This window comes from Mesocricetus auratus, unplaced genomic scaffold (assembly GCF_017639785.1).
Source record: "Mesocricetus auratus isolate SY011 unplaced genomic scaffold, BCM_Maur_2.0 Super-Scaffold_100013, whole genome shotgun sequence".
Taxonomy (NCBI): Eukaryota; Metazoa; Chordata; class Mammalia; order Rodentia; family Cricetidae; genus Mesocricetus; species Mesocricetus auratus.
Window position 1 is genome coordinate 13,234,082 of NW_024429196.1, and position 19,875 is coordinate 13,253,956.

Sequence of the window (19,875 nt, forward strand, 5' to 3'; positions counted from 1 at the left end):
TACATTTTCAAACGGGGTAATAAGCCTGAACTCATGTCAACATGGCCTCATTTTTTTTTTTTTAATTTTTCAATACAGGGTTTCTCTGTGTAGCTCTGGCTGTCCTGGAACTCACTCTGTAGACTAGGCTGACTTTGAACTCAGAGATCCACCTGCCTCTGCCTCCCCAATGCTGGGATTAAAGGCACCAATCACCACCACCTCATTTTAAAGGAGAGTCCGGTGAGTGTTGAGAAGACTCTCCTGTAAGTGAGGAAGGTTGACTGTGGAAGTTCATTTGAGAAACCTGGGTAGGAAGAGACAGATGGTTGCAATTTCAAAAGCTAGGAAGTGGGGTTGTGGTGTACTGCATTGGTGTTAACTCCAGCATTAGGTTTAACACCCCCCCAAAAAAACCAAACACAAGAAAGGACAGGGGAGACACTTGTACTTTTCTTGTTTGCTACAGAGAGCAACACAATCCAGAGAGGAGGAACCATTGACACAAGCTAGAGTTATCTGAAAGATTAGAACTGCAATTGAGAGAATGTCTGCCTAAGATCCAACTGTAGGATAATTTCTTAATTAGTGTTTGATAGGGGAGGACTCAGCCTACTGTAGGCGGTACCATCCCTGTGCTGGTGATCGTGGGGTGTATGAGAAAACCACGATATTCAGAATGTAAAAGAAAAAACGCAACGTTCAAATAACTGTAGAATTCTACTTAGCCACCTGCAGGCCTAGAAGTCATACCTTAGACACGCTTCCTTCTAATAAATCACATTTCTGAAGGGAATTATGTGTCAACCTCCTTTCCACGAGGACTAGTCTACTGCTGCACTTTTTAAAAATTGTAATTGTAAAACCAGGTGATGGTGGTGTACTCCCTTAATCCCAGCACTTGGGACACAGAGGCAGGAGGATATCTGTGAGTTTGAGACCAGCCTGGTCTATAGAGAGTCCAGGACAACCAGAGCTACACAGAGAAACCCTGTCTCAAAGGAAAAAAAAATGTACCAGTCTAGACCTCCCGAAATCGTTTCAACTCACTTAAACGATCAAGATTCCTGAATGGGCAAAGGTCAAAGGCATTTTTCTCTTATCTCTAAAATCCCTTGTGCAGATATGCACTGTGACAGTTAACCTTGACTGAGTTTAGGATTTCCTAGGAGATGACACTCTGGGCTTTGTCTGTGAGGTGTTTCTAGATGCCTTTGACTGAGCAATGAAAACCCATACTGACCATGGACGACACTACCCTTACACAAGGGCCTTACACTGAATACAAAGAAGGAAGCAAGCAGAATAGAATGTTCATGGCTCTTGACTTCCTGGTTGTGTAGGCAAGGTGACTGACCAGCTGCCTCACACCGTAACTACACTCTGCCTCCCCCACTACAGCCCCCACGAAGCATGGAAATGAATCCTGACACACCTATACACCCTTGATAATAAAGTGCAACAATGACTATCAAAAGCTCAATGTCTTCAGGGTATTTTAGATCAATTTGGCCCTAATTTAGTGTTTATTTTTAAAAGTTCATTTATTTTTATGTGCATTGGTGTTTTGTCTGCATGAATGGCTCTATGAAGATGTCAGGTCCTGTAGAGCTGGAATTACAGACTGTTGTGAGCTTCCACATGGGTGCTGGGAATTGAACCCAGGTTCTCTGGAAGAGCAACCAGTGCTCTTAACCTCTGAGCCATCTCCCCAGCCCATTAGTTTGTTTTTAGATCACACACTGTATATACAGTTCTTATTCACTTACCCAGAATTCACTTTCAATATCGTTCACATTTATAACTTAAAACCTCCTTGGAATTCTTAAATTGTTTGGTAGAGAATCAATTCTCCTCATTTTGTAAGTTGCTTATCACACATATCACAACGTGCTGTAGCTAACGGAGCTGCTAAGCTCTTCTTCTCCCTATGACTCACGAGCTTTTTAAAAAGCTTGAGTGCAACAACATCTGGTCGCTTATATAAGGAGAAAGGATGATCTTTACAATCCGTGATTTTTCTGGACTTCGTGTTTCTGCACCTGGCAGTCTCCCACTTCCCTCTGAGTGGCTGCTCTCTTTGTGTAGTCAAATAAGCCTCTCTGTTTCCCCTGTGAAGATTAACACATGCAGGAACTTGGTCAAACACTGCATCATAAACTTCTGCTGCTGATTGACTCCTGGATCTCTGATGTTAATCTGCGCAGAGTTGATCCCATCTTAAGGAGAATGAAAACTAGAAATAATTGGAAATGAATTGGAAGAAATAAAATCCTTGTGTTGTACAGGGAAGAATGTGGTGACCTTTTTGTTTGTTTTCATTTGGGTTGTGTTCTTGGGACAGAGTCTTACGCTGTAGCTCAGGCTGACCTCAAATTTACAACCATTCTTCCGTCTCAGCCTCCCAAGACCTGGGGTTACAGTTTATATACACGGTTAGAATGCTATTACTTACAGGGAAATTTATATTAAGAAATTTCTGTGGTGTCTCTGATAACCACTACAAAGAAGACAAAATTCATGTTTTCCAAAGTGCATCCCTAGGTAAACTAGATTTTTTATCCAGATGTTTTACTCATCCTGTCTCACAATGTCTTAGACAGGAATAAAATATGCATAATATTCATATGATGGGGGTCTTAACAATGCTCCAAGATTTTATTACATTCATAGTTTACTCTTTCTTTATCCTTTGGAAGGGCAATAGGGAAAGTAAGCTTGCTGCTGGGAAGGAATCCCACACATTTGCAAATGCTTTTAAACCTTTCTACCATTATTACTTCAGGCAGAAAATAATAGCATTAACTGCAGCCACTATTCTCCACATGCCTTCATTTCCATTTTTCAGGGGGTAGGGAAGGGGTTCCAGTGGGAAGCCCAGGCATTTAAAAAAATCTAATAAAACTGGTATAAAAATGAGATGATAATTGGCTCAAGATATTTAAAAGGATCAAAATGAATTTGAAATAAGATGATGTTAACATCCAGTTTAGGATGGTCATAAATTAATATTGATTAAAAATCAGTTGTTCAACAGAAACCACTTTTTATTTATCTTCCCATGGAACTAGTTTAGCTTACTAGTAAGTGGATGGGCCAAACTTGATAGTTTGAAAGATTTTAATAAGTGTAATGTTTCTACATCTTTTGCAATATTTATTTCAGAATATTTCATTTAATAGTAAACACTGTCAGCAAGCCCAAAAGGAAAAAAAAACAATTTTGTTTAAAATAATTTGTTTTGTTTGTGAAGGAAATGAGCGTATACGCTGAAGATGCTGCCAACAACATTCTTTGAGGTCTTGGCATAGTTTGAAATGTTGGTGATTTTGTAAAGCATCGTGAACATCTCTCTTCCACTGCCCGTACTCCTCAGTGAGACCTCAACTGTACTCATTCTTCCCTGGGGCAACACAGTGCCTCAGCTTAAGAAATTACTATTTCCTAGAACATCTATATTCATAGCAGCGAATGTTCACAAATAGCTAAGAAATGGAAACAACCCAATCATCTGTTAAAGGCATTGATGGATGAATGCATAAACAAAACATGGGATGTATATACAATGGAGTATTCAACACCCAGCATACAACAACAGCAACCACAAAAGATGCGGATGTTGCTCAGTTGGCTGACTACTTGCCCAACACAAACAAGGCCCTGGGTTTGGTTCCCCAGCACCATATAAATGGTGCAGGGGCATGGTGACACATGCCAGTAATCCTGACACTTGGGGTGTCTTCAACTACACAGGGAGCTTTTTGTTTTACTTTGTTTTGAGACTGGGTTTCTCTGTAGCTTTGGCTGTCCTGGAACTTGTGATGTAGACCAGACTGGCCTTGAATTCAGAGATCCTCTTGCCTCTGCCTCCTGAATGCTGGGATTAAAGGTGTGCGCCCCCACCACCTGACCTTATGTAGGGAGTTTGAGACTGTTTGAGACTAGCTTGGGTTTCATGAAACTGTTTTAAAAAACAAGAAGAAGGAGGAGGGGGAGAAGGAAAAGGAGGAAGGAAAGACAATTACATGCAGCCTGAATGAACCTTGAAGAAAATAAGCCAATGAAATAACCAGTCACAGAAATACAAATACAATGTGATTCTGATCATACAAGGCATCTAAATGCCTATGAGATATAAGCAAAGCCATGGAAAACATACAGTATGGTATTGCACGGGCCGGAAATGTTTAATGGCTATGGTGTTTGGTTTCTGTGTAAACGGAAGTTTCTGTCCCACCTGGTCCTGTAGCAGTTTAGTCCTAAATAAACACACAGAGGCTTATATTAATTATAAACTGCTTGGCCAGTGGCTCAGGCTTCTTATTGGCTAGGTCTCTCTTAATTATTAACTCATCTCTATTAATCTGTGTATCTCTACATGGTCTTGACTTACTGGAGAATGACCGGGTATCCTACCTTCCTGGTAGCTACATGGCATCTCCTTGGCGACTCACTCTCTGCCTTCCTCTTCACAGAATTTTCCTCGTCTGGTAGCCTCACCTATACTTCCTGCCTGGCTACATCCTGCCTGTCGATAGGCCAAAACAGTTTTATTCATCAACCAATAAGAGAAACATATATTCACAGCATACAGGACATCCCGCATCATTTCTGCCAATAAGGACATTCTAGAATTTTGCGTGCATATACTAAAAAATGCTTAAGATGACAAGTTTGGTATGCATTTGCTATTAGGTTTATAGAAAAATATTTCCTTAAAAGGGATTTGAACTCTCTGAGTTTTATGCTTTATATTTTCCCACAGTGGTTAGAAACCTGTCGTCTTGGGGCAACCAAAAACCACACATGAAATTCTGTTGCTGAATTTCAATATTAAACAATTCACTCTGTCAGCATCTGGTGGGATTTTATAAATTCCCAGATTTGGGGCAGGAGGACGTTAGAAATGAAACTGGAAAGCAATTGAGCACAGTGTTTCTCTAAAAAGCTATTGAAAACTACAGTTAGCTCGTATCCTCCCTATATGGGGGAGGCTAAATTCTCAGTGTTCAGAAAAGCAGATGGAAACCCCACTTCTAAAGCAAGAGAGTGAAGGAGCATGGGTTCAAACAACCAAGTCTCCCTAGGTATGCAGCTGCTCTCCTTTCCTCCTATGCACTGGGGTCTCTGTTGTGTGGGTGTTTAAGGCAGAGTCCAAGTGACTCAGATCTGTTTCAGATGCTCCCACGTGCAACATTTAAGAAACTGGCATTTAGCTCAGTTCCTAATCTGCAGCTGGTATCACAGGCCTCAGGCAGCTGAAGACGTTCCCTTCTGTGAGGAGTCTGTGAGGAGAGAGGCGGCTGGAGGACTGAACCCACCTTCACTGGTGACTCTCAACCACCGACACCAACACCACCCCGCCCCCCACCACATCTCTTCTCTAGGCAGCCAGCCTCCTGTTCTTACTCTTCTTCCTTCCATCCTCAGCCCCTCCCCTCTTCCTCCTCATCCTCTTTCCCTCCTCTCTTCCTCCTGCTTCCCTCCTCTTCTTCCCCTTACCTTCCTCCCCCTCCCCTCCTTCTCCCTCTCTTCCTCCCCTTTTCACCTCTTTCTCTTTTGTGTTAGGAGTGGAATCCAGGGCCTCAGCATCATTTTGCCATTCTAGAACTCTACTTAAAAAAAAAAAAACTAAATCAAACCAACCCTTTTCCCCATTGTTAAGGATGTTTTATGGGATAGGAGGCAGGCGTTTAAGGGGACAGATTTTAGAATCATGGAGGCTGATGTTCAAGTCTAGGTTTTTGCTGGCTAACAAGTAGCCTAATCCAGTGGGCTTTCACTAAATGGGGCTAACTCCTACCTCCCAGTGTTGCTGTAGGATTAAGTGAGATAATATATTTAAAGTCCTTGCTAGTTAGTATTAATCAAGGACATTACAGAAAATATACAAATATTTGGTTGTATGTAAATACTCACTCTGGCATTTTCCTATTATTTTCTCTGAGTATACTTTTTATCTCAGTTCTTACATTTCACAAAATGGTTTAAACAACTAATAAGCATTTCTAGGGAAGGTGCTATAGTTTGATTCTTCAAAAGGCTCATATTCTAAAGGAAGCCCTTGAGAGGCTTTAAAAAAATTGGGCACAAGCCGGGCGGTGGTGGCACATGCCTTTAATCCCAGCACTCGGGAGGCAGAGGCAGGCGAATCTCTGTGAGTTCGAGGCTGGGCTGGACCGATAGCCTCCAAAACAATACAGAGAAACCCTGTCTCGAAAAACCAAAACCAAAACAAAACAAAACAAAAAAAAAATTGGGCACTCTGTCTCTGTCTCTCTGTCTCTCTGTCTCTCTATCTCTCTGTCTCTCTGTCCCCCCCCCCCCTCTTCCCTACCTCCCCCTCCTTCATTTGGTATCTGGCTCCTACCGCACACTCTGACATTAAGTGCTAGAGTCAACGGATCATGGGCTGAAACCTCCAAAATTGAGAGCCAGGATAAACATTTTCTCTTTACGAGCCCATTGTCACAGGCATTTGGTACAGTGGTGAGAAGCTGACAAACATTACTGGGTAAGATTTCTTGAACCTTGGTTTTGACATAAAAATACAGAATTTGAGCTTTTGAAGTCACTCTTATTCAAATTACGGTTAAAATAGTTGTGGGGCTGTTTTAATACGAACAGATGGTCTTTTTTTTAAAGTACAAATTGTTTTGACAATCATCTTTGAACTGATTATAATCTTAAACTTTTTAAAAGAAGTTTCAATTTGTAATCAAGAAACCAGAATGTTTTGTTACTTTAATCCCCCACAGACGAGAAGCCCTGGAAGATATTCTCTGCCCTTGCTAGGTCAGTGTCACAGTCTCAAAAACAACTCTGTCCGTAGCAACCTTCAAAAGGAAAGTGTGCCAGCTGACAGGGGAGCAAGAAGAATTTTTTAAAGATCTTAGATGCATGTATTTTATTTTCTGTGTATTAATGTTTTGACTGTGTGTATGTGCACCTTGTGTGTGCGATGCCCACAGAGGCCAGAAGATGGTGTCAGATCCCCTGGAACTGAGTTACAGAGGGTTGTGAACTGTCATGAGGGTACTAAGGGCTGAATCTCATTGCAAGAATAACAAGTACTTTTAACTGCTAAGCCAACTAACTCTTCAATACCAAAAATTTTAACCTCATCGCACACGATCCTATAAACAGTTAGGACCCAAGAGGCTTCACCCTCCTTTTACCAGTGAGAAGCAAAGACATGAAATGCCAAAGCCAGGACTCTGAACTTATGACTTCTACACCACTGATGCCCAATCTAGGTATCAGTGGATCCTCCCTGGTTCTCACTCTACTTACCTTGTCTGGAAATCCAGACAGACAAAAGGTCTTACTGTGTAGCTTCAGGGCATAAACAATTAATAAAACACAAAATATTGGTAAAAGCAAACTTTAAGATGTCCATAATTAATATGGGACAAAGAAGCAAGGAGCTCTCTTGGCATATTCACCTTTATCTCAAGCTGCCCTTGTCATTGAGGCAAAGCTACTAAACCACCAACATTTAGAAATGCTCATTGCAGAACGAAACATCCTTAGAATTTCTATGGGATCCAGAGAAGTATTTTTGAGTGGGAGAGCCAATAGATAAAGACACATGGTGAGCAGAGTCCTTGGAGGGAAGTCCTGGAGTTCGGCATGTTGTCCATTCATTCTTACTATGGTAGTGAGGGTAATGGTCCTGAAAATGTTCCACACCCTCCTTCCCAGGTGCTGCTGCTGCACCAGGCAGAAAGGGTTTTCTGGTGATTAAAAGATTTTGAGACAAGGAGGTTCTCCTTCCTTGTCCAGTATGTTCACAGGGACCCTTATGACAGGGAGGGTGGAGAAGGGGCAAAGAAAGATGATGGAAAGGGGCATCAGATTCACCAACAGAGGTACCTGAAGACATGGCATGACCAGCTCTGAAGACAGAAGAAGGTACATGAGCCAGGAAACGCTAAGTGGTCTAAACAAGCCCGGAGAACAAGACGGAGGGAAATTCCCCACTGAGCCTCTGGAAGGAGCGGAGATCTCCAGACAGCTTACTTTTAGCTTTATGAAAAACATTTTGAAGTTCAACTCCCCAAACTGGAAGGTAGGTAGGTAGGTAAGTTGGTAGGTAGGTAGATGGCAAGATAGATAGATAGATAGATAGATAGATAGATAGATAGATAGATAGATGATAGAAAGATGGATAGATAGATACTGATATTGACACGCTGTGTTCATGAGGTATGGGGTTATGTGTTCGTGTTGTATTTATCCATGTGTGCCATATAGAGGTCAGAGGACAACCTCGTGGATCATTCTTTACACACTGCCTCACTTTGCTCTGTTTTGTTTTGTTTTATTTTTCAGACAGTCTCTCACAGCCTGGAGGCTCACCAATTGGTGAGGCTGACTGGCCAGCAAACCCCAAGGACCTTCCTATTTCTGTCTCCCCAGTCTTGGGATTACAAAGGAGCACCATCCCATCATGCCTGCCTTTTGAAAAATATGGACTCTATGGATTGAACTTAGGTCCTTATGCTTGAAAGCAAGCACTTTTCTGCCCGAGTGTTGTCCAGCCCAAGATTTTTGAGTTGCTTTGAATGGGAAACTGATATGCTGAGTACCAGAGGAGCACAGATGCAGGACATATTCTTAGACCAGACATGGTGGTGCACATCTTTAGTCTCAGCACATGGGAGGGAGAAGCAAGCAGATCTCTGTGAGTTCAAAGCCAGCCTGGGCCTACAAAACAAGTTCCAGACCAGCCAGGGCAGCACAGTGAGACCTTGTCAGAAAAAAAGAAAAGAAGGAAGGAAGGAAGGAAAAAGTAAGGGAAGAGAAAAAGAAATAAGAAAAAATACATCTTTCTTTGATCATTTGTTCAACAAATAGATACCCAGTACTTACTAACCACCCACTGTGTCAGTCAGTATGTTAGTGTTTTGCTTGCATTCTCCATCAAACCCATCCTATTGATACATCATGGATCTCTGCTGAACCCTGCACCCTTTTGTTTTTAACTGTTCTCTCTCCTTGATGATGGCAGCGATCATTCTCCCTTATTTCACAACAGAGGGAATAAATGAGCTTCAGGACAGCAGAAGTGCTAAGAAGCTGCTGTATACTTCTCCCTCCCCATTTTCCAAATGAGTAAACTGAGGCTCTGGAAAACTTAAAAACTCACGAACACGAACACTGATCTGTCATGAACTCACTGACACATCCCTTCCTTTGCCTCTACCCGCACCCCACCCCACCTGTCCAGAGCTTCCAGATTTTAGTCCGCAACCTGCTCATGAAGCATTATGGCCTGTAAGGACTGGCGGGCTCTCTGCACTGATACTAAAGTTGACTAGTCTGGGGACACTGAAGTTTAGCTATCCCGGGATAAGCCTAGGTTTCTTGGCTGTCTTCAGTGCTGTTGAACTGGAGTTCATTTCTCCTCACAGTATTGCTGCTTTGGCAGAGAGGCTGCTACTCTGCAGAGCTCCCTCCCTCCGTCCCTCCCTCCATCCCTCCCTTCCCCCCTGCCTCCCTCTCTTTGTTTTTCTGTCTTTTTCTGTCTCTGTCTCTGTCTCTGTCTCTGTCTCTGTCTCCGCTCTCTCTCTCTCTCTCTCTCTGTGTATGTAGTGTGCTAATGTATGTGAATGAAAGTGCATGCCATGCAGTCTTGCAGAAGTCAAAGAGCAGTCTTACCTTCCAACTTTTCCGAGACAGGGTCTCTGTTGATTCTCTGCTGCATATGCAGGGCTATCTGACTGATGAGTTTTCCAGGATATTCTTGTTTCTGCTTCTTATCTCCCAATAGGAGTGCTGGGATTACAGATGTACTACCCATCTGACTTTTATGTGTGTCCCAGGGATTCGAACTCAGATCCTCATACTTGCCTAGGAAGAACTTTTACGTGATAAGCTATCTCCCCAGCCCCAGCCCCAGCCCCATGTCTTCCTTTCTTCCTCTTCTCCTACCATGATCCTCTCAGATCAAGAGCTCCTGACACATAATCCCTTGTGCAGGTCCTTGAAAGCAAAGTCTGGGACTGGGAACTCCCAAATTAGCCTGACCCCAAAAATGCCGTAGGGAGGGGGTGAGAGGTATACAGGAAGCTTGTCTGTTCCACCGCCTCTAACCCTCATTTGACAGTATCCTGAGTGTTCCTTGGATCCTCTCACACTGCTGATGACACTGCAGGCCACATACATGTCCTTACCCTGGGTACAACTTGTCTTCCCACAGCCTAGCCAAACTGATATTGGAAGAAAACAAGATTAGAAGAAATCAAAAGGATAGCAATAAAGCAAAAACATACAGCCATTTCTAAACATACGATTTCTGAATTTCAGTCATTTGGTGGTAAGAAATAACTCCTTATGAAAGGAGTATCAACATTCTCCAAAGATATTATGCACATTAAGCACTAATACAGGTCTTGATACAATTGAATTGGTTTATTTGAAAAACCAGCTTACTGGCCTGGCTCATTTTACTATAGATATAACCTTTGTCCCAGAAACAGGAAGTTCTGTTCTTTCTGCCCTTCAACAAAGATGGAGTTGCTTTTTTATTAAAATGCAGACCTTTGCACCAGGCATGGTGGCCCATGCCTGTATATAATCCCATTGCTAGGGAAGCCAAGGCAGGAGGATGACAAGTTATAGACCACCCCGAGTTAGTGAGACACTGTTTAATTTCTCCACGTTCTACTCTAACACAAACGCTTTCCTTGCTCAAGTCCCCTTTGAACTATCTTGGATCCTTTCTAGTGGTCTAGAGCAGAAGGATTTGGCATCCTCCCAGTGGTCCTCAACGTCCTCTGCTACAGCAGGCCTTGCCCATGACTTGTGCAGATAACAACTAGCTGAGTTTGGCCTGCTACAGCCTTTCAAAGTGTTAACCAGTGATGTTCACAATGACAACACTTTGACTGACTGGTTTCAGCCAATATTGAGAAGGTAGGTCTTTCAGAACTATGGTGACGAAACTTATTTGAAAAAAAAAAAAAAGACTGGGCGTTGGTGGCACACACCTTTAATCCCAGGACTTGGGAGGCAGTGGCAGGTGAATCTCTTCGAGTTTGAAGCCAGCCTGGTCTACAGAGCCAGTTTCAGGACAGCCTCCAAAGCAATACAGAGAAACACTGTCTTGAAAAAAACAAAAACAACAGCAACAACAACAAAAAAAAGCATGCCAGTCATGTCCTTGAAGCTCAGCACCATGCCTAGAATTTGGTAGAGCTTTCATCCTCCTGTGCTGATTTATGTCTCTCAGTTAACAGCCTCAGGATCACTGGTGGTGGCTAACTCTGGTCTTCTGGGAAAGCAAGCAAGGAATTTCTTTGTTTTGCATACAACTAGCCTCATCTCCTACCTAGTAAACCAGGGAAGCTTCTTCAGTGTCTCAAATGACAGACAGTTCCTACCTTCAGGTATGGCAGGAATGTTGTAAAAGTTGGTTTGTCTTCATGAGGTCATTCTCCTTGCTTGTTGGTACATGGTCTACAGCCCAGCCACACAGACCAGTTTGCTGCCTGTGATCAGGGCCCTCCCTTGCCACTGCCTTGACCTCTGGCACGAATGGTATTTGGCCACTGGATGCTTTTTTCACTTTCTCCGGATTCACGGGTCTCTTTGTGTGCTTCTGCGTTACTACCATCTCAGGTAAATCATCCTGGAAGTTGCTTTTCTCTGTTCTTACACTTACACCAGAGGCACAAAGGGAAAATCTGCACCCTGCCCATCAGGGAAGGCTGGTGTCTACTGTACACTCCCAGGTTTAAATGTAAGCTTCAGAATAGGAGGAATCTTATCTTTGGTATTTTTCCCATTACATCCCTGCCTACCACAGGCATGGGGAGATGCTGGGACTCTCAACAATTTAATCAAGTTTACTCCTTGGGAGCTTAGATTTTAAATGTGCCCCCAGAGGCCCATATGCTGTTTACATTCCTTGTATAAAGCACAGTGCTCACTGGGCTTGCTTTTTTAGGAGTCACAGAGTAGACCTCAGTTTGAATACTGGCTTAATCTTAAACCCCTATGGGTGGTATTGGTCAGGACACAGTGATTCTTACTCCTCAGCCTCCAGTGACAATTCCCACTCCAAACGGTATCTGTCCCTGCATTGTTCCCTCCATCCTGCTTCCTCTCTTCCCACTGTCACTGTTGGGTTCCTCCCAAGATTCTTCCAACAGCTAGAACATTTTTGATGTATGCTAGCCGTTCAGGAGTTGGCCAACCAGCAGTTCCCTTGACACATGCCTCTCAGGGTTTGTCTGGGAGTAAGTAGGCTTGTTGGGACCACAAGTCTTAGTACAGCCTTGCGTCAGATTAATTCTTTTGTTTTTTTTTTTGGTTTTTTGTTTTTTTTTTTTTTTTTTTTTTGGTTTTTCGAGACAGGGAGGCTGTCCTGGAACTAGCTCTTGTAGACCAGGCTGGCCTCGAACTCACAGAGATCCGCCTGCCTCTGCCTCCCAAGTGCTGGGATTAAAGGCGTGCGCCACCAACGCCCGGCTCAGATTAATTCTTAAAAGAACACCCTACAAGACTCTTGGAGACTTCTTTCCTGTCCGATTATAACCCCAGAACTCTCTAATGGCAATGGCAGAGCTGGCTCAGGATGAGTCACCCACACTAGTGGAATGCTCCTCAGCTCTGGTGAGTGTTTCATAAGGCATTAAAAAATATGGGTTTAATTGTATCTTGTGCTGCAGGAAAAAAAAGAAAAGAAAAAGAAAAAACCCTAATTACTTCCCATGTCTCTTTCTAGACACACCTTTCACTCCCGATAGAAGGGGAGCTTCTGTCACCATCGTCCCTGGTGAAGGGTCTCTGGGTCAGGTGGAGCTGGCCGGTGCAGCGCACTGTTATTGCAGGAAATGAACGCATTGTGTTGCAGGCTATTTGTTGCCCCATTGTTTCCCAGGCACGGGCCTGTGTGGGAATGTTTGTCCGCTAGCACACACAGCAGCCATTGTGTCCTCTGCAACATCCTACATGCAGCTGTGAACACTTGTGCCCGGGCCAGTTTCTGGGCTGCTGGAATTCACTCAGAAAGGAACTCTGTGAGCGACACACCATGGCAGGGCCCTGCTCTTCTCTGGAAGCGTCCTGTGCTCTCCAACATTCCTCCTTCCACTTGGCCAAGAACAGCAAGTACACGGAAGGTCTCTGCTGGGTGTACCCTGGGATCTTCAGAGGCGAGACTTCAGGGAACAGTTTCCAGTCTGTACAAAGAATCTTCATTCACAACTTTATGACCCACAGCAGGGAACGGCAAAAGCTTACTTGACCGGGTGTGGTTTTGGCCTCAGGCAGCAGAGTGTACTACACAAAGCACTCTTAGTGCTACCATCTCTGGGGAGGTCACATGGTGTCCCTGTATAAACAGCCTCTGGAGGATGTCCCACCTGGTCATCTGACACCACCCTAGCCAGAAGCCTAATCAACAGTGTGTCTCTGAAACCTACGTGGTCCTTTTCCACATTTCCTTCAGCGCCTCCAGCAGGAGTCTCACATTTAAATGACGGAAAGGGGATACTGGTTCCCGGGGCTTGAAATGTATGTCCAGAAAGACAAGGCCATGACTTCACAGAACAACCTAGAGCTACCACCTCTGAGGATGAGACTGAGGCATGGGTTAGCAATGGCTGTCTTGGGAGAACCAGGAATTTCTTCTTAGGCACAGCGCCCACGGCTTCTGTTGGCAATGACACTATCTGAAGAACTGGCGGTTGTTACGCTCAAGATAATGAAGTGTCTTCTCAAAAAGAATTGACAGCTTGGTCCCCAGCTGCTAGTTGACCGAGAGGTGATCAGACCATGAAGGCACTAACTTCATTCGTGGGTTATTAGGAAGGAGAGGCCGACTGAGGGCCACTGGGGTGTCTCTTTGAAGGACAGATCTGGCTGCTAGTCCCTTGCTACGTTGCTTTTTCTGCCTCCTGTTCACCATCCTATGCTTACTATGCACTCCCTACTGTGCTATTCTGCCTCATGACCCAGGAGTCCAGACACTACAAAGCAAGAGGACCACAGTCTCTGGGTCTGGCAGCCACCACATTCAGCATGGTGGTAGGTTCTTGTCAATTTGGCATAAACTGGAGTCATCTGGGAAGAAGGAGCTTCAGTTGTGGGATTGCCTACATCCAATTGGCCTGGAGGCATGAGTGTGGGGTATGTTCTTGATTAAGGCAGTGACACTGAAGGGGAGTGCCACCCCTCAGCAGGTGGCCCTTTGGTTAGATTAAAAAGCAAACTGAGCAGGCCATGGAAAGCAAGTCAGTAAACATCGTTCCTCCATGGCCCTGCATTAAATCCAGACTCTGGGTTCCTGTCCAGCTGGAGTTGCCGCCTTGGCTCCCCCTGAGGATGTGAGACAGAAGTGTAAGATGAAATAAACCCTTCCATCCCCATCCCCATCCCCATCCCCAAGTTACTTTTGATGGTGGTGTTTACCACACCAACAGAAAGCAAAGTCGGGCAAGCCTTTTGGTTGTCGTCTTGGGTATTTTATCCAGGTAGAAACACTGCCCACAAGACATACATGTTTACGTATACCTATATGTATGTGTACGAATCATAGTGTGAACGTATTCTCATCAGGATAAATATCCAAGAGTCACACGTCTAAAAATCTGGCAGTCAATTTGGAGAAGACGTTGCTACAAACATTACTTAGGGGAATGTAAACATATAGATGAAGGCTTCTTGTTTTCATTTTAAATGAGACTGGTGCTCATGACCAGGGTGAGGTATGAATGAACTCACTGACTCCCAAGCATCTTCGCAAGGTCTGAGGCCTTTCTGGGGCATATACTCAGCTTCCTCACAGCACTGAGACAGTAAAGGCTTTATTCAGTTTTCTCGGATGCTAGCATAATGGCCCACTGATGGTAACTGCTTCTGAAGTCTCTTGCCACAGACGCTGAAGACTCCAGTTCTCTCCAGTTCCGTTCCAAGTGCCTCTGTGCCTCCAGACCTGAACGCTGCTTATTCTGACCACTAGCAATTCAAAGTGTAAGGATGGTCATGGAATGTACAACCTTGTTAGCAAGCTCTTGATAATCGAAGTCTTATGCACAGCTCTTCCCTTCATCTTTGCAGCTTGGAGAAAACCACATGGAGGGATAATTGTGCTCCCTTCCCACTCAACCTCCTGGTAACCCTGGGCTCTGCCACTTGTTTGCATGTTTGTTTGGGTTTCTCTGTGTATCTCTGGTTGTTCTGGAACTCGTCCTGTAGACCAGGCTAGCCTCAACCTCAGAGATCTGCCTGCCTCTGCCTCCTGAGTGCTAGGATTAAAGATGTACACCACCACTGCCCCACTCTGCCACGTATTTTTAACAGAGCAGAAGAAGGGGGGGGGGGCTGCTGAGAGTGAGATTGGGTTTGACTTTAAAACCGAGGTGCTGAGATGGGTCCCTGCAGGACAGGCCTCTTGAGTGGCAGTCCGCTTCCCAAGTGTCCCCAGAGCAGGAAACTGAACTGCATATAAAAGCAAGGAAGGGACAGGCAGCTGTGGCTCACACCTTTGATCCCAGCTCAGGAAGCAGAAGCACGCAGATCTCTGAGTTTGAGGTCAGCCTAATCTACAAAGGACTGCCAGGCCTTCACAGAGAAATTCTGTGTTGGAAACAGTAATTGAAAAAAATAAAGGGAAGGAGGTCTGTGGTGGTTTAAATAAGAATAGCTCCCATGGGCTCACATATTTGAATAAGAATCACTACCATAGGTTCATATATTTGAATAAGAATCACTCCCGTAGGCTCATATATTGGAATAAGAATGGTTCCTATAGGCACATATATTGAAATAAGAATGATTCCCATAGGCTCATATATTGGAATGCTTAGTCACCAGGGAGCAGAACTCTTTCAAAGGATTAGGAGGTGTGGCTTTGCTGTAGGAAGTGTGTCACTGAGGTTCCAAAGTCATTGCCCGGTCCAGGCGTTCTCTCTGCCTGTGGATCATCATGCAGCTCTCAGCTACTTCTCCAGCACCATGCTCCCCACCGTGAAGACAACAGGCCAAACCTCTGAAACTGTGAGCAAGCCCCCAATTAAATTCTTTCTTTTATAAGCGTTGCCTTGGTCCTGGTGTCTCTTCACCGCAATAGGACAGTGACAAAGGCAAGGGTGGACTAAAGTATTATAACTTACTGCTTATTTTGTTTCATTTTAGGGCCAGGCTCTCCCTATGTAGCCTAGATTGACCTCAAACATGGGATTCTCCTGTGTCTAACTTCAAGTGCTACAATTACAGGCATGCACCCCCATGCTAAGCCTAATTGAACTTACTTCTGTAAGACAACTATTTTCTTTCAGGTTTCCCAATGGGAAGCAAGCTTAAACAAATGTACAAAAAAAATGTGAAACACACCCATAGAAAATAATCCCTCCTTTAAAGCATATTTACAGAAATCTACATTGGAGATCCTTAAACATTTTTGTCACACTCCCTGTGACCCACTCAAAAACAGAAATCTGAAAAGCTGATCACTTTCCCACTTGTCTTAAGGATTCCTACAGTTCAATGATTTTCAACATAAGCTTAAGTAGCTGCTGGGGATGTCATTTCCAACAGACTGTAAATAGTGCTATTTGAAACTAAAACATCATGTCATTTTTACAGGTGTCTGACCATGTGTCTACACCATTTAATGCCCATTTCCGTCTACTAAAATATACAGGAAGGTATTGTTTAATATATGGGGATGGGATAGCTTGTCTTTTTCTCCATTCCATTTTACTCATGTTATTTTATCCTAATGAAATTGATTTTTATTCTTGAAAGTCCTCCATTCACCACACTGATATCATTCCTTACAATGAAATAGGTTCATAAACTGTGTTTATGGCTGGAATTGGGAAGGAGATTTGCAAGTAGATTGATGTCTTGAGGAACTGCTGCTCCCCTGGGAAATTATTTAACAGTTTAGTTCAACATCATGCTCATTGGGATAGAATCTAGAGGCACTGGGGTGGGGATGGGGGGACCTGACCAAAGCCATTCCTACCAGTTCATCCTCAGTGAGCAGGCTTCAGGATCTTACCTGGGAAAGAGAAGCAGGCTAGTTAAAATGGAGAATACTGTTAGTACAGGATGCTCTATCTGGAACCTTGGGAGTATATAGCAATACTTCCTTGGCCTGGAGTGTAAGAATATACCCTGATAACTACAAGAAGGTTTAGCCCTGATTTTCTTAGGCCATCTCTGCATAGGGAGTCACAGATACTATGAGGCTAAAGCCCCAGTAAGCAGCAAGTAGCTACAGCCATCAGACCAGCATCCACTCTGGGGGTAGTTGCCCAGAAGGAGTGAAAGAATTAACCTTGTGGGCAGCAGCCCCATTGGCAGGCCCATCAGGGTGCTTTGGCTGTCTCAGTACAGTATGGGCACAGCAGCTCTGAACTAGCAATGCCAGCCAGTGCCTGCAACAGCAGTGGGCAAAGCCAGCTCATGAGAGTATCCAAGGGCCAGTGCTTTGCTTAGTGCCCTGTTGCAAGTTCCAAGGTGACAATTTCCAAGAAAGCCAAAGCAGAAGAACAAAAAGCCAACCCTTTAAGGATTTGTAGGCAAAGCCACAGGAAGCACCAACTAGGCATCTCTCCGAAATAATCTACCATATATGCCCAAGAGTCACAGAGGTACTGTAGCTGAAGAATAAGCCAGGACAAAGAAAGTATAGACTCATTTATCTGTGAAATAGAAACTAGGAATGTTCCATTATGGGAGAATGCCCAATCAAATTAGTCAGCTGCAGATCGCACCAGGGCCCAGTGTGCAAGCATAAGAAAGAAGGGGGAGCAAGCATGGCAAAGCTTGCATTCTAATACAATCGAAAGGGTGAAAAAAGGTCATGACTTATAAATAGCCTTCAGTTCCATTCATCTCCATTTTAGTTGGGGGCGACTAAATGGCTGATTTTAGTTATAGCTTCAGAGAACTTGAAGCTATATGATGACAAGTATATAGATGGGCTGAGTATTTTACTGATGTCTGAAACAGTGGTTGCCCCCCTCGGAGCAAAATGGGGCTGTAGGGTGCAGGGTCAGGGGTGGACAAGAAGAGACTCTGCTCCAGAGAAAATGTACACTACAAAACTGAGGGCCTACTTCCGGCAAATCTCCATAGTGAAAATCCACTCACAATTGAGTCTGAAACGGAAAACATTCTAGGAAGAAGTTGTACCTGCTGTCCCTCTGCCTTTGTTGTTTTGTTTCCCCAAGAGGATGAGAAAACAACCCTTTACTGAAACAACACCGAGTTCTAAAAGCTTTTGGCTCCTGAAGATGCATCAGTATGCATTCCAGAAGCCCCAGACCCTGCCTCACAGTGACAGGTACTGCCCCAGCCCCAATCAGCTGCAAACAGGTAAAGACAGTGCCATCAAGTCCAAGGCTCTGCAGGGCAGGGAGCAAACCAAGCATCAGGCTCCCTTCTTCCTCTGAATTAAACATAACAAACTTCTAGACCAAGGTCCATAAACTGGTTTAGACTGTATTAGTTGGGTGGGGGAGTCCTTTTGAAAAATTATAATGTTTTCTCCTTCCTTTATATCCTCTGTACTACACAGGACACTGGCCAGGGCTTAGTAAATACTGTTAAATTTAAATCAGATGTCCGTGATTCAATTGCCAAGCAAAACAAGCTGTTATCAGGGGTCATTTAAGACAGCACTGAAAAATCTTCCTTTGGGCAGCTCCTCCCACAGTGAGCCGCATAATCTCTGTGTCTCCATATAACCTATGGTATAATTTCACAAGGCCTGTGCATTCTGGTGTGGCCTGGACCGGTTCCCCCTTGTTACCAGAAGCTGGAGATGTAGTTGTGAACTCGTAGTTATGCATAATTAGAAAAGAACAGGGAAGGAATAGGAAAGAAAGGAATGAGAGTAGAAGGACTGCAGGTTATGGCAAAGTTTACATACACTAAATCTGCTTTATACTAGGACTCTAAGGATAGTCTGGGTCTGGGCATCTTTCCAGAACATCACAGGTCCTCCTTTGGGAGAGAAGTCAAGGTTAAGGCAGCTGTGTGTCTGCTGGGGCTCAGACCTCTGGCCAGGAGTGCAGGTCCCACCTCCCCAGCCCATCCCCACTCCCATCCCACCCTCTGCTCTCTACCTGCCCTCACTAATTGGGCAAGGGGTGAGTTGGCAGGTCAGCCAGGCAGAGTTTCTCAACCAACCCCACGTTAGTTACATCCTCCCAAGCATTTCTCATCTATTTATAGAGAAGGAACCAGATGAGAAAGAGGACTTCCTGAAGACAAGGAAGAGGAAACGTGGGGATATCGTGCATTCATGTGAGGCTCTTGACCCGTCCTGTGCCCAAGTAGAGAGTGGGGCTTTGTTAGGCGTGCTCCAACTTCATCCTGCAAACACTGACAACACACACATCTTCAGAAAAGCCCTTTATGCGCTACTTGAAGCCTAGTTACTGAAGAATAAGCCATCTGTCTAGTATTCCAGCTGTTCTGGTTTGTTTTGCTTGCAATGGGCTTATTGAAAACCAAGGTAACATTGCCAACAACCTGTCACTTAAGGTAACAGCAAAAGTCATGTTAAGCACACATGCTGCTTAAAACTGGTGAGCATTATTTTGTTTTAATGCATCCTCAAGAACTAGTTCTTATTGTGTGCCTACTACACAGACGAAGTATAGGAGACATGAAAGATTAAGTATCTTGTACAAGGTCATATGACTAACAAGTAGTGTAGACAGAATACAAACAGGTCATTTAGGTTCCAGATTAGATTTATAAGTGGTCACCCAAAACAACTCATAGATCTATATCCCTTGCTCAGCCCAGGTATGTAAATAATGAATATTTCTTATCAACCAAGGAGAAATGGAGACATCAGTAGAGCCAGAAGGGAAGTCTGGAGTCCATATTGTTTGCACCATTTTCTACCAGAAGGAGGGAGTT